Source organism: Protopterus annectens, chromosome 2.part0, assembly GCF_019279795.1.
Source record: "Protopterus annectens isolate FY-2018-M chromosome 2.part0, PAN1.0, whole genome shotgun sequence".
In the NCBI taxonomy this organism is placed as follows: domain Eukaryota; kingdom Metazoa; phylum Chordata; order Ceratodontiformes; family Protopteridae; genus Protopterus; species Protopterus annectens.
This window is the reverse complement of record NC_056728.1, coordinates 613,564,250-613,579,021: the sequence shown is the minus strand read 5'-3', so window position 1 is coordinate 613,579,021 and position 14,772 is coordinate 613,564,250.

The following is a 14,772-nucleotide window of genomic DNA, read 5'->3' as shown; positions in this document are numbered from 1 at the left end:
AGTCACTAGAGCCATTGATGAGGGCAAAGCAGTCCATACAGCATACCTGGACTTGGCTAAAGCCTTCGACACAATACCCCACTCAGGCATCATAGATAAGCTAAACAGCTTAAAAGTAAACCCCTATGTCACTAGATGGGTTGCAAACTGGCTAAAGGACAGAACCCATAAAGTTAAAATCACTGGAGCAATGTCAGACTCAAAGCCGGTCACAAGTGGTGTCCCACAGGGATCTGTCCTGGGACCCCTCTTGTTCGGCATTTATTTCTCAGATGTTAAAGCAAACACGGGAGGGCTGTGGCTGACAAAGTTCGCAGATGACTGTAAACTAGTAGCCATAGTCGATACACCAACAGACACACACATCCTACAAAAAGGCCTCACTGAAATGGACAACTAGTGCCGTAGTCACGGCCTTAAACTAAATGCCAAAAAATGTATAGTCATCCCTTTTGGAAAAAACAAAGTACCCGCAAATTATCACATAGGCAGCAACCCACTGAGTACGGAAAATGTAATCAGAGATCTGGGGACCCAAGTAGACGGCGACCTCTCATTTGACACCCACGTTGCCAAAGTGGTTAGAAAAACATTCTACTTTGCACACCTCATCATGAAGGGATTCACATCCAGATCCAAGGATGTCATTGTACCCCTATATTCCTCCCTCATCAGATCCATGATTGAGTACAATGCCCCATTTGGTATGTACCTCACCCGGCACTTGCAACAGCTGGAGAGACCACAGAAGTACCTCACCAAAAGGATCAAGGGTCTCCAACATATGTCTTATTCAGCCAGACTAAAGAAACTTCAGCTCTATTCAGTGGCATACCGCCTGCTCAGGGGTGATCTCTGCCTGACGTACAAGGCCATGTCCAATCAGGATTTGATGGACATGCTCCACCTCAAAAAATCCAAATCCATCAGGACCACGAGAGCTAAAGACTTAAACCTCGGCACAAGTATGAATAGGACATGCTGGAGGGATAAATTCATAACCCAGAGGCTTCCCATGCTCTGGAACAGGATCCCAGTTCATATTAGGCAGAGCCCCTCACTGACTCTCTTCAAGAGAAATCTTGATGAGTGGATGGGAGATCGAACGTTTACCCCAGGGGTCACATCTGTGTCACTGCTAGACAGGGGCACAGTAAACTAATTCTATTATATAAGGGGACGTTCATTGTGTCACTACTAGACAGAGGCACAGTATTCTAGATTTATTCTGTACATTTTGTACCATTTCATGGGGTGGCAAAAGCCACGTCACTATGGCTAGGCTTACAAATGCCCCAGGGCAGATAGCCTAGTATTATACTATGAAACTATGAAACTATTAAAATGGAACAATTTAGTAGGAAAATGTTTTTTTTCAATTAAAATGAAACCCTGAAGAAAGGATTTGGCAACAAGAATGCAATAGTAAGGATACTGAAATTGTCTCAATGATATAGTAAAATAAAGTACAAGATATGGCAACTTAGTTTCTACTAAAGCAAAACACTTGGATACTAGACAAAATAAAAAATCTGAAAGAAATGAAGAGAAATTGCAACATAAACACGTATGTTGTACCAGACAATATGGTAGGGTAGATATATAAGATTTTTAACAAACTAGCTATAAACCCGCAAAAAAAAAAAACATTCATGTGATATGCAAATGGATTATAAGTCACTTGCAAAGCATTTCAGTAACCCAGCAACTACTCCATGACATATATTTGTGTGTGTATAGCTATGTATGTATATATATATATATATATATATATATATATATATATATATATATATATATATATATATATATATATATATATATATATATATGTGTGTGTGTGTGTGTGTGTGTATATATGATCAAAGTTTCAAAACTTTGAACATCATATGGCCGAGGATGTTCTGAATGAGATCGCCATATAGTGCAGAATGGGAAATTTACTATTTACTATTTTCCTCGCTGTTGCAGGATCTTGGAGTTGGCATATTTAATTTGCAGGGGGGTGGGTGGTGCAGGGGGGGTTTCCTCTTGCAAAACTGCAAAAGACAACTTTTTTGTTTTTATTTTTTTTTTTATTTGTTGGTTGAAGTTTCAAAACTTTGATCATCTGAAGTAGACCCATCTGTATACATACACACACACACACACACACACACACACACACACACACACACACACACACACATATATGTATATATATATATATATATATATATATATATATATAGATATATATATATAATTGGAAGTTTGTAGTAGTTTATAGCTTGTAAATGTAAACTGAATTGACTGTTGATCCCTGTCGTAATGTGATGTTCATAAATGTAAAAAGTCAGTGGGATTCTTTAACACATGCTCATTGAGCTAAACTCATGTGCATGATGAGCAGTGATGTTCAAGAAGTTTGCAATTCAGGAAAGAACAGTACAGATCCTATCTAGCTGCAAAACAAGGGTTACCAGCAGAATATGTAATGATCATATAGTGAGCCACACTGTGCGATAATGAAGCAATGAAACATGGAAGAATGATTCAGAAATGTATAAAACATGCGCCAATACAGCAGACTTGTTTAGCACTGGATTCCAGTATATGCTACAACACAGGCACAGGAAATCTTTAAAAATGTTAGGGGTTATGACTACCTTTGAAATACTGTACCTGCTTAAGGGTCTCCTAGGAGATACTGCTGCTGTTGCTGTCAGACCTCAGCCTCAAAGCCAAAGGGTTTTAAAACACATCTGCCCCTACCATGGTCTATATAAAATAGAAATAGTGGACTGCTACAGGGTGGACAGTGATAAAATACAGAAAATATTTAATAGACATCTTCTGGTCCAATGGGAATCATGGAAAACCCATTACAATGGATTGTAAGGTATGTGTAGCTTTACATATTTTAGCTACAGGGACTTTTCGCTGACCTACACGGGACAAAATGGGGGTTTCTCAAGAACCTGACTCAAGAAAACTCCACCAGTTCCTCAGTAGAGTGATCATATCTTGTTTCCACATCCTACAGTGAAGAGAGCTATCACCATGCAAAATGTCTATGTCATAGGCCATTTCTCTGAGGTACAATGGGACATGGAAGGCACCCACATTGAAATAAACTCCCCACTTGATAAAATGAAAGGGAGGTCAGTGGACAGAAAAGGTTATCATTCCATTAACTGCCAGGTGGTCTGTAATGCATAAGGTCTCATCTGTAATATATATGCAGGCTACTCAGGTAGTTTCCATGACTCAAATATATGTCACACCTCTGACCTTTATCAAAGGTTTCAAGGGGTAACTTCTCAGAAGGACATCTAGAAGTAGATGCTGGATATGCCTTTCAATCTTGGTTCAAGATTCCTATGAGAAACCTGCACAACTCCACTAAGCAGGGTTATAACACTGCACTCACAGACTGGAAACACTATAGTGGATGTATTTAGGCTGCTGAAGTCATGGTACCACTGCCTAGATATATCTGGAAGTGTCCGTAAAGTGACTCTCCCATCTCAGTCAAAATACTCACTGTATGCACCATCTTAAATAATATTATGCTTACAAAACAGTTGCAGCAAGGTTCCCTATTAAAGAGACCACTGTTTTCAGCACCACAGGCAGCAGCATTGACAAAGATGAGGAGTCAAATTAAGAGCCAGCAGCAGGGGATGGTCATGGCAGGCAGAGGAAGGAACAATGCACTTTGCCACAGGCTAATAGGAAGCCAATTGCACATACAGTCAGCACTTGATTAACACGAGAGTGTAACATATGAAAACAGTAACATCTGTGCATGTAAACAAACTAGACTTTGCTTACTTTTGCAATGGCTGACAACAGTAAGCATCAGAAGTAGCCAACCCCAAGATAGGGCATTTTAAGAAGCAGTAGCAAAGGTGTTTGATCAATCAGTCCTGAAGAAATAGGATAATACATAAACAGAAGTAAGCAGGGAGTAAAATCAGTGATGCTTTCACAGGTACATATATCAAAACATGAATTGAAATATCCAGTGAATACAGACACCAACAATGATGCATTCAAACAAAAATAGACTGCTGCTTACCTAAACATTTCTTGGCTAGTCTGTGTATCAGACATAATCAGCCCTTGCCAAACACCCCATACAGTGGCCAGGACACTCTTAGTGCATCTGCACAAGTGGGTGAGCAAGCTATCCTACACAAATAGTACTACTACTAATAATATTATTACTGTGACTACAGAACATAAGCAGGCTAAACAAAAATGAAAACTTGTTATGAAACCAAAGCAAAAAATTACCTTTGGTTAACCATTCCTTGGCTGGTCACTCTGTGTGTCAGACATAGGTGACCCTAAGTCACAGATTGTGAAAAAAATTGGACACAGTCATTATCCTTTGAAAAGTGTGTCTGGAGATGTTACAGGAGGGCATGTGTTACACAGGAAGTTTGTAAGTATGACTGATAAGTTAATAGCAAGTATGCAGTCTCAGGGCCAATATGTCCAGATGACATTAACTCCAATTTGAAGTGTGTGCATGTGTGTGTGTGTGTGTGTGTGTGTGTGTGTGTGTGTGTGTGTGTGTGTGTGTGTGTGTGTGTGTGTGTGTGTGTGTGTGTGTGTGTGTGTGTGTGTGTGTGTGTGTGTGTGTGTGTGTGTGTGTGTGTGTGTGACTTACTGGCAGACCAGTGTGTGCCATTCGTCCTGTCCAAGGAATCAGACACATGGTTCATGCAGTCTAATTCATCAAAATGCATGACATGCAGTAGTCTTAGGTCCTCTTACTAGGCCCTGGTGACACTTACATCTTCAGCCATCACAGCCATGCACATACATTGGGTGGTAACTACTGAATACACTGACCTCAGTGGGAGTAGTAAGCATACCTTCTCCGGACACCCCTACCTACACCCCTGTGTGATCTTCCCACTCATGATAGCTAGGTAGAGAGTTCACCATGTCCACAACTGGCATTGCCACACTGCCCTGATCAACTGTCTTCAACAACCTGTCCACTGTCTGCTGAGTCTGTGTCATAAGTATGCATAGGCATACTGACTGTCTCCCATACTGTGGGGAGGAGATGGGGGAGCAACATTCCCTGTGTCTGACATGTCCTCTGCAGCCATGGACAGTGCCAGTTCAGTACTGCCATCATCATCATCATCATCAGAGGAATGTTGCTTGAACATCAAATGAAGGGAGGTCCATGATGCTGATGCCAGACAATTCTTCCCCTGTGAATACACAAAATAAAAAAAAAAAAAAGTAAATAAATATAATACCTATGTCAATATGCCTCAACAACACATACTTGCTATAATTTCAGAGAGTAATACACATAAGTAGCACATGTAAGTATGACCATGCCATACGCAGGTGGTCCTTGTAGATATACCTTGATGTAATAGCTGATACATGTAGTATAGGCATACAAGTGACTATCAATTTCAAAGGTGGATGTAATAATAAATATTTAAATGGCATACCTAAGGCAGCAATAGTAGAAATCATCTTTTATCTGGGTACATTCCTTCTCTACCCCACCTTCCTGCACCCTATTGAGTGACTCTTGTTAGCTGCCTGGATCCCTGATAGTTGACAGGAACCCCTCCATCTCAGTGCATGGCTGTTTGGGAGAGGGAGCCTCTACTAATAACCCTATCCTCACATACCACAGCCTGTGTTCTTACAATGGCCTCTTTAATTTCTGAATGGCCCTACGTCAGACCATGTGGAATACATGGCCCTGGACCCCCACACCATTGACTTCAACCACCTGCCACCTCACACAAACATGGAAGGCCTTCTCAGAGGTATGTAAACCAAAGAATAGTAGTCTATGGATATGGAGCGCCTGGATAATGACCTAATTTTCAGCATCTCAAGAAGACTTCCATCTTATTTTTGGATTTGGAAGGTATAACCCTGTTGTGATGGAATTAAAACTGGGAATTAAAACACAACTTAACACCCATTAGTAAAGACTTTCCCCGGGATTCATGATGCTTGCGCCAGGTGCAGGTGTAGCGTCGGCGTTCTAACACCAAACATGGACTCTGAGCGATTCAGGTACGAGCTGTTTTCACATGCACTACCTGCGTATGCTATGCCCACACAACTCCTGAGCCATGTATGCTAATTACCCCATGTGCAGCAGTGTAGCATGCAAATGAAGGTATGTAGTGATTCAGCAAGTGGTGCAGGCATAGTTTAAGCATGCAGAAATGTAAACCGTAGAAAATGGTTTATATTTTTGCAAACATAAAATCGGAGCCATGACAGCCGACCAAACACATGTATTGTAATGTTAATATATGCCAATGGCTACATTTATAGCCATTGGCATAAAAAAAAAAATGTACAAAATATAAAATTAACATTTAATATATATAGCTGCTCTAACGCAATGTGGAAACCAGGGCAGCGGTGCACAAAGGGGATCGCAAGGAATATATAAAAATGTAGAATAAAACCGCAATGAAACACATATCACGATTTCCCCATAATAGTCAATGGCAGGCATGCTACATCATACTCATGGCACAAGGGTTGCTAAGGGGCAGTGACAGTGTTATGCGCAGCAGCTAGAAATTACTAGGCAATGCCATGCAAACGTAAGGAGTAATAGTGAATCGCAGACTCCCCGCTGGTGTAACGATGCACCTCATAGCATAGTGTTATAACACCGAGGTGAGCCCTTGAGATAAAGATGACATCAAGAGAGGGGAGTGTCACCATTGCTGTAAGCACATTGGAGCATTGCTAAACTGGTCTGCCCCTAGCTAGGCAAAGCTGCAGGATAAGGTTGTGTCGAATCGCCCATAGCTATGCTTAGTTGAGAGTACACAAGGTAAGTGAGTATGCATGTGAATGGAGATGAAAATGCGTGTAAACCCAGTAAATGCACACTGCAGCTGAAACAGGAAGGATATAGGAAAGAAATAAGGAAATGCTGAAAACAGCAAAGTGTCAAAGCAGAACAAAGGCGATATGCAGTATATCAGCTACAAGGCACATTTTGCCATGACTGGGTAGGGAAAGTACAAAACAAGAAAGACGGCAGGTGGATGCATGCCTGATAATGGGAGGGGATCCAGGTCTAAAAGTGAATAAAAGGGCAACAGATTAATCAAGGCAGGCAAGTAGATCTCCACAGTAAAGGCCCCACACTTGCAATACTCATTGCAAAACTCATATTTAAGAAACGCAGCACCTGGAATAGTTCATACACACCCACTTACATCAGCAGCATCCATAGCACAATACTATAAAGTGTGAAAGCACCTCACACACATTTGTGTATTCCCATATACTCTGCACCAGTGCTGTATACAGACGGGGAACTTTTATTATATACATGTTAGGGGCTGCAATAGCTTTGATCCACCAGCATGTATTGGAGACTGAAGGTGGTGTGGAGGATGATGCACACGACCACCACAGGCACCTGAGGAGGAGGAAATTGTTCAGACCCAGGCTAACCTACCAGGGGCTACATGATCTGGAGATAGTAGAGCATTACAGGGTGGACAGGGACACCCTACAGCAACTTGTGGAGTTGTGCCGGCCACGCCTCAGAGCCAGAACAAACAGAGGGGAACCCATCCCAGTGAATAGGAAGGTATTTGGTAAGCCTGAGAATACTAGCTACAGGTACCTTTCAAGGACCAAATGGGGATATCATGGGTATTTCACAGGCATCAGCATCCAGGGTACTACACCAGTTCCTGGATGCTATGTTACCACATGCCAATGAGCACATATACTTCCCCCGAATGCAGGAGGAGTTGGCCAGCAATATGCATCTCTTCCACCATGTGGCAGAATACCCGGAGGTACTGGGTGCAATAGACTGCATGCACATAGACATCAAGTCACCACATGGTGAGCAGGGAAGGCACTACATAAACCACAAGGGATACCCCTCCATCAACTGCCAGGTCATATGCAATGTCCAGAGCATTACCATGGATGTGTGTGCTGGCAGCTCTGGAAGTTATCATGACTCCCACATCTGGCATGCCTCACAGCTGTATTGGTTATTTGCCAGGAGGGACATCCCAAATGGCCACCTGGTGGGGGGTGCTGGGTATGCACTGGAACCATGGATGATGACTCCCATCAGAAATCCACACACACCCATGCAGGAACACCATAATGAGACACACACACACAAACCAGAATCATCTTAGAGCATGTGTTTGGGATGCTGAAATCACGGTTCCATTGCTTGGACATATCTGGTGGAGCCTTGCAGTACTCTCCAGGCACGTGTGCCCACTTTTTCATAGTGTGTGCCATGCTATACAATATGGTCCTGAGGAAACAGCTGCAACAGGGACAGAATGGTGAGGGGTCTCACAGCCCACCACCATTGTCATGGGCTCCACAGGCACAGAGGTACTCAGACCACGAACACCCTGAGCCAGCCCCAGTAGGCAGATAGAGGCATGCCCATGCCCTGGCAAAGAGGGAATGTATAGCACACACACACTGACAGTGTAGGCACCTAGGGACTGACACCTTTCTCCACCTGCACACACAGTAAAATGGATGGCACACACACAAGACTACCTGTAAATTGTCATGTATAGGCAGTCTACTGTGTGCATCCAACATAGGCAGCCTTCAACTATTGCACACAAAACAGCCATTGGCACAAGGTAAGTCAACACCTGAATAGTAAATTAAGCTATCAACACCTGAACAGTAAATTAAGCTATCAGCATATGCAGATACTGTATGTATAGATTCATAGGTAGGTACTTGGCCAACTGCCAGAGGCCATTCATAAGGTCAGCCAAAATGTGTCAGCTTTTGCCACCCCATTGATTCATTAACCATCCCTCTATGGAGCAGAGCCAATGACGGGATCCCTGGGGTGCATCTAAATTTCCCCATCCACCATTCAAGGTTTACTTTGCAGAGTGTTAATGAGGGCCTCTATATAATGTAGTTAGGGATATTGTTCCAAAGTATGGGGATTGTCTGTAACAGGAAGCTGTCCCTCCAGCATCTTCTGGTTATTGTTGTGGCAAGATCAGCTCACTACAGTGTGTGGCTCACTGTGACATGGATTCCCATAGGTGGAGCATATCCATCAAGCCTGAGTTTGACATGGCTGTTTTGGTCAGTGGAGATCATTTCTGGGTAAACAAGATGCCACTGAGTAAAGCAGGGGTTTATTCAGTCTGGCTGCATAGGCCATATGTTGGAGGCTAGTATTCCCCTTGGTGAGGTACATTCGTGGACCCCCCAGCTGTTGGACGTGTCCTCTGAGGTACATCCCACATGTGTTATTGTACCCTATGATGGGACTGATGAGTGATGAATAAAAGGGTGCTATAACACCAGTATGTCTAGATGGGAATCCTTTAGTAGTCAGATGGCCTACATAGAAGGATGTCCCAACTACTGTGGAGATATGATTGTCACAGGGGAGATCACTATCTACCTTAGTCCCCAGATACCCCATTACCTCCTCTGTATTAAAGTGGCTGCCGCTCATGTGTTAATATGTGGGTGCCAATTCCACAATGGAATGACCATGCAGTTAGTGGCACTTGGCTGGAGGTCATGTCGTTGGCCCCCTGTGATGTTCTCTGTGAGGCCCCCTGAGGGATATCCATGTCAACTGGACTATCAATCATGGCTCCCAGTTTGAAGTCATTGCCAGACATGGTCTGCTGTAGTCCACCTGTGTTTGCCTCTACATCTGAGACGTATATTCCAAACAGTAGGGCTCCCAGGACTGAGTCCTTTGGGACACCAGTCCTGACTGTTCAAGAGTTGGACCTGAAGACTGCTAGTCATACCATGTGGGTTCTGTGTGCAAGCCCGTTGGCAACCCAACCTGTGATGTATGGGTGAATGTACAGGCTGATGTGTTTATCAATAACACCTGAGTGGGGCATGGTGTCAAAAGCCTTGTTGTGGTGCAGGTAGTATGTGTGACCCACCTCCCCTGTCATCTAATGTCTTGGTGACTGTATGTAAGACATCAAACAGGTTCAGTAGGCATGAACTGCACTCAACCAGGCTAACCTGGGTTGGGTCACGTGTTCGAAGGTTACCAATGTCATTGTTAATGAGTGCCATGAGGATGCAAACCATACCATTGCATACCAGGCTAGTCAGGCTTATGGGGTGGTAGTTACCATGGGCAGTTGTGATTTCTCCATGATGGAGTGGAATAACCATTGCCATGCACCATTGTATGGGCATGTAGCCTGTGGAGAGGCTGAGGTAGGAATGCTTAATTAGGTGGGGGGCAGGTTGTCTTGTACAGTTTGCAAGATGCAGTCTGGGTCAACATCTGCCTCCACTGATGCTGTGTTCTGCTGCTAGAGAGGGCCATTTCCACCTGTGTGTTTGATGGTTGGGATACTGTACCTTTCACGTAGTGTTGTGGGGTCTTTAGGGGGTGAAGTATGCACCAAATGTATCTGCAAGGATGTTGGCGATATCAGTAGAGTCAGCATATTTTGTGCTATATTTCACTGGCACAGTGCAAATCTGTGTGTCACCACGTAGATCCTTGACATAGCCAAAGAAGGTTTTGTGGTTATCTTTCAAATCCTTGCGTATTCTCCTGCTGATGTTAGCCTTGGATGATGTCATGAGGGACCTACGTATCATACTAATAGTGTTCATGGATGTCTGCCCTTTGTGGGATTTGCTGTGTGTCTGGAACAGTTTCCTAAGTCTGTAGTATAGCCTGTTTATTGCAGAGGCTGACCAGATTGGTGTCCTTCTCTAGGAGGAGTGAGTCTTGGTTTACCAGCGATGGCATGAATCATACATCCATGTAGGTGCTTATAGACTGCATTTGTAAATCTGTCTGTATCTTGAGCAGTGTTTCCCCTTAGCGTGGGGGCTGTGAAACCCCCCACCCCTGTCACTAGTAGTGTAACTTTAGCTGTAGGAAAGGTATACACTGTGGTATCTGTGGGTGGGGGAGATGCTAAACTGTGGAAACAGTGAATAATTCATGGTCATATCTAACTAGTGACTGGTTAACCTCCACTGTGGTACACCTGTTGCCCATGTTGGTGATGACCACATCTAGTAGTTTCCACCCCACATTAGGGAGGTTACCACCTGATATAGGGCATATGAAGTGATACATTCCAGGAAGCGCTGGTCCTGGAAGTGAGTACCGGAGTATATTTCACAGTTAATGGTATGGTAGTTGACATCGACCAATGCCAGGGTGTGCATTAGGACTGTTGTGTTCTCCACTGTCACCAGGTAGGTGGAGTGGAGGTCCTGGATCATGGAGGGTGATCCATAGCAGGCCACATTCCACATTGCAGTTGTTGCTGATGTTAGCTACACATGGATGATCACAGAGGTATCATGCTGCTCCACTAACCTGGAGGTGTAGGTATCCCAGATGAATATGGATACAGACCCTCCATGTCTGTCAGACCATGCTCTGTGGCTGAAATGTGTGGTATGGGTTGTAGTCTGGTAGTACTGGTGTGCTCTCAGGAGCCTTAAGACAGATTTCAGTTACTGCACAGATGTTGATGCTGTCCATCCTGAGGAGTGCTGTGAGTGCATGCATGTTGTGATCACAACTCCTGGTGTTGAGTAGCATAAACCTCATTGAATCTGCTATTGTGCTGTTTATGGAGCTGGTATTCACCTTTGAGACTCTCCTAAATAAGGCACCATGGGGGAGCCAATAGCCTTAGCCAGTATTCCAAAGTGTAAGGCTGACACATAGGCTGGTATGGTATCATTGCATACATGTTCCCCATCTGTGCTTGTTTTTCATCTCCCCTGTAGGAAACCTAGTGGTAAGCAGTAGAAAGCCTTAAACTTATACAAGTCTTCTAGCTTCCAAGATAGGCTTTTGGAGTGACTAAGTATCAGTGTTCTGTATGTTCCTACTGTACTCAACTGTTTCCTGACTACATGGTGAGATCACACTGTATATTGTGATCTGAAGGTCTGTTTATTCACATATTATGGCTGTGATGTCCTGCACATTAGAGGTTCACAGATAGCCTACTATCTCTCTGTCCAAGGGCAATTAGAAGCATAGCAACAGTGTGTTGGCCTTTCCTGCACCATTGATGAAGTAACTGAGCCTCTGTCAAGCATAGCCAATGAAGCAATTCCAGGCAGAGTTGCTGGAAGCTGTTGAAGACTGTGGTTGTGGAGGGTGATAGGGGCACTTAGTGATCTAAAGAGAGCATGCAATTCAATACCAGTCAATTCCCCATACAGGTCTTGCAGTTATCAAACTGGACAGGCTCCCCCACCCCCTGGCTGTATGGTTCCGGGACACATGATCCCAGGGGTGTATAGTCTGTTACCCATTCACACAACAAGGTTTCCCTTGAAGTGTGTCAGTGAGGGGCTATGCCTAATGTAGTTAGGAATGTAATGTACTGTCTCATAGTGCATTTGTTAAATGTTGTTATGTCAGGAGTATGTGAGTCTTAGTGAGTTTGGGGGCTCCCACCCATTGCTTAGCCTAGCTTACACATAGAAATCATCAAAATAGGAAATAGGCAGAAGCAATGATAATGTCAACAGTGTAATGGTTACAGCATCCACATAGTATCTGTGCATTCGAGGTTACAATCCCGATAAAGGCAGGGGATGTTTATCATGTGCAAAAGTATACCTTAACCACAGTTTGCATATATAGGTAGTAATCGTCTGTATAATAAACATTTGAATCACCCGTATAAACCCATGTACGCAAGTGATTACAGCCAACAGAGAATGTAATGTCATGTCAGCACATAGTGAGATGTTACGTCACTGACAGGCATACATCCGGAGTAGTTAGCGGATGTGGCCATGTTTGCGCACACAGGTTATACGTTACAATGTTTGTTTAATGTGTTTAACCACTGCTATAACGTCACACAAACACTTTTAAACATGGTTAAATGAGCCTTATTCTGCAGTAAATAACATTCATAAAGCATTGCAGGCGTTGAACCCTGGACCATGCACAATATAGTCATGGGACGTACCACTAAGCCATCCAAGGTGCACATATGTTTCATGGTCCTGAGACTACACCTTATACCATATGCATTTCACTGTAATGATCACAAATGGGACAGTGGCTTTCTGTACATATGTACAGTACATTGTAATGTACTGTAGTTTGTCAAACAACACATTCCAGTCTACAGATGTATTACTGTCACAATCTAATATATATATATATATATATATATATATATATATATATATATATATATATATATATATATTATACAGTTACATCAATAGCCATATATATATAAGCATCTATGAACACACTTTGTGACAGAGAAGCACTCCAAAGGAATTGGAGTGTACATAAAACACATGTAGCTCTGGTATTATAACAACTGATATTAATCTAATTCATCATAGAAGGGGTGGTTGTTGTGTATGTGAAGATTGGGGTGGGGTAGGAATGATGGGTAATGCAATCATGCATCAAGGAGGACCTGGGTCGGATGTCCAATAAGTGAACTGGAGGAGTATACTTGGAGTATGGGGACAATATAAAAAGGACACAAAGCAAGAACCTTACTCATTCATAATACACCCTGTCATGTCACATTACAACACCTACTTTCACAAACATATGAACATTAACATATATCAGATGTATGTACACCAACTGATTGTCACATTTGTTTTCAGTAGTGATGAATGTCGGTAGTACAATGTATATTCTAAACACCATAACATTTGTGCATATCTCAGATGCCTTAGTGGTAAGGTTAGTGACTGTGGTGTTCATGGTCCTAGGTTCAAGACCTGCAAGGACTGTTAGTTATTTTGAGGGCCAGAATAAGGGCTTTTGGATGCAGGTGGATTAAAGCACTCTTAAGCAGTTGTAAGCGGGTTTCTGCATGTTTGCGTGATGGTAAGCAGTGCTGCAACACAATAAACGGAGAAGTGCTTCACACGTTTGAACTTTGCTTAATGTAGCACAGACCACAAGCAAACCTGCTCATAACCACGTAAATGTGCATTATTCACGCTTTCCCTACCAGTGCCTAGTCTGACAGGTAAAATAATAACACTTTTCAGGAGTAGAACCCGCAACCATGTACTCCATCCTCGAGAGTAACCTAACACTAAGTGACCTGGGATGTACCTACCCCAGCTGTGTATGCAGACAGGTTAAAACACAAAAGGGAGGAATGTACTGAAATAGGACAACCCGCCATGTACCCAATTAAAGGTGTATGCCCATATATATATATATATATATATATATATATATATATATATATATATATATATTTATATCTAGAGAGAGAGAGAGAGAGAGACATGTTGATATATACAGGTCTACATATATATGTAGATATATAGATAGGTTAAAACATCTGCACATCTATGGAGGTACAGATAAACGTATGCAATAATGTATATATCTATATACATGCACACACACACACACACACACACACATACTATATATATGTATATATATATATATATATATATATATATATATATATATATATATGTATACACACATACATACATGTCTTTAGACAGTGAAGTGGTCATATCTGAGTATAACATGGACCATAGTAATCACACATTCCACCCCCCCCAAACAATATGAACATAACATAGGAAGAGTATATGCCAATACACTATTACATATATGTTCTATGGACACAGTCACCAACACAGCTGCATTGACTGCAAATTTCCATGACAGAATTGCACAGACAGCTTTCATTTTGCAAATCTTTATTACATTCTGAAGTATTGCCAAAAGGATTCAAGGACTAACAGTACCTG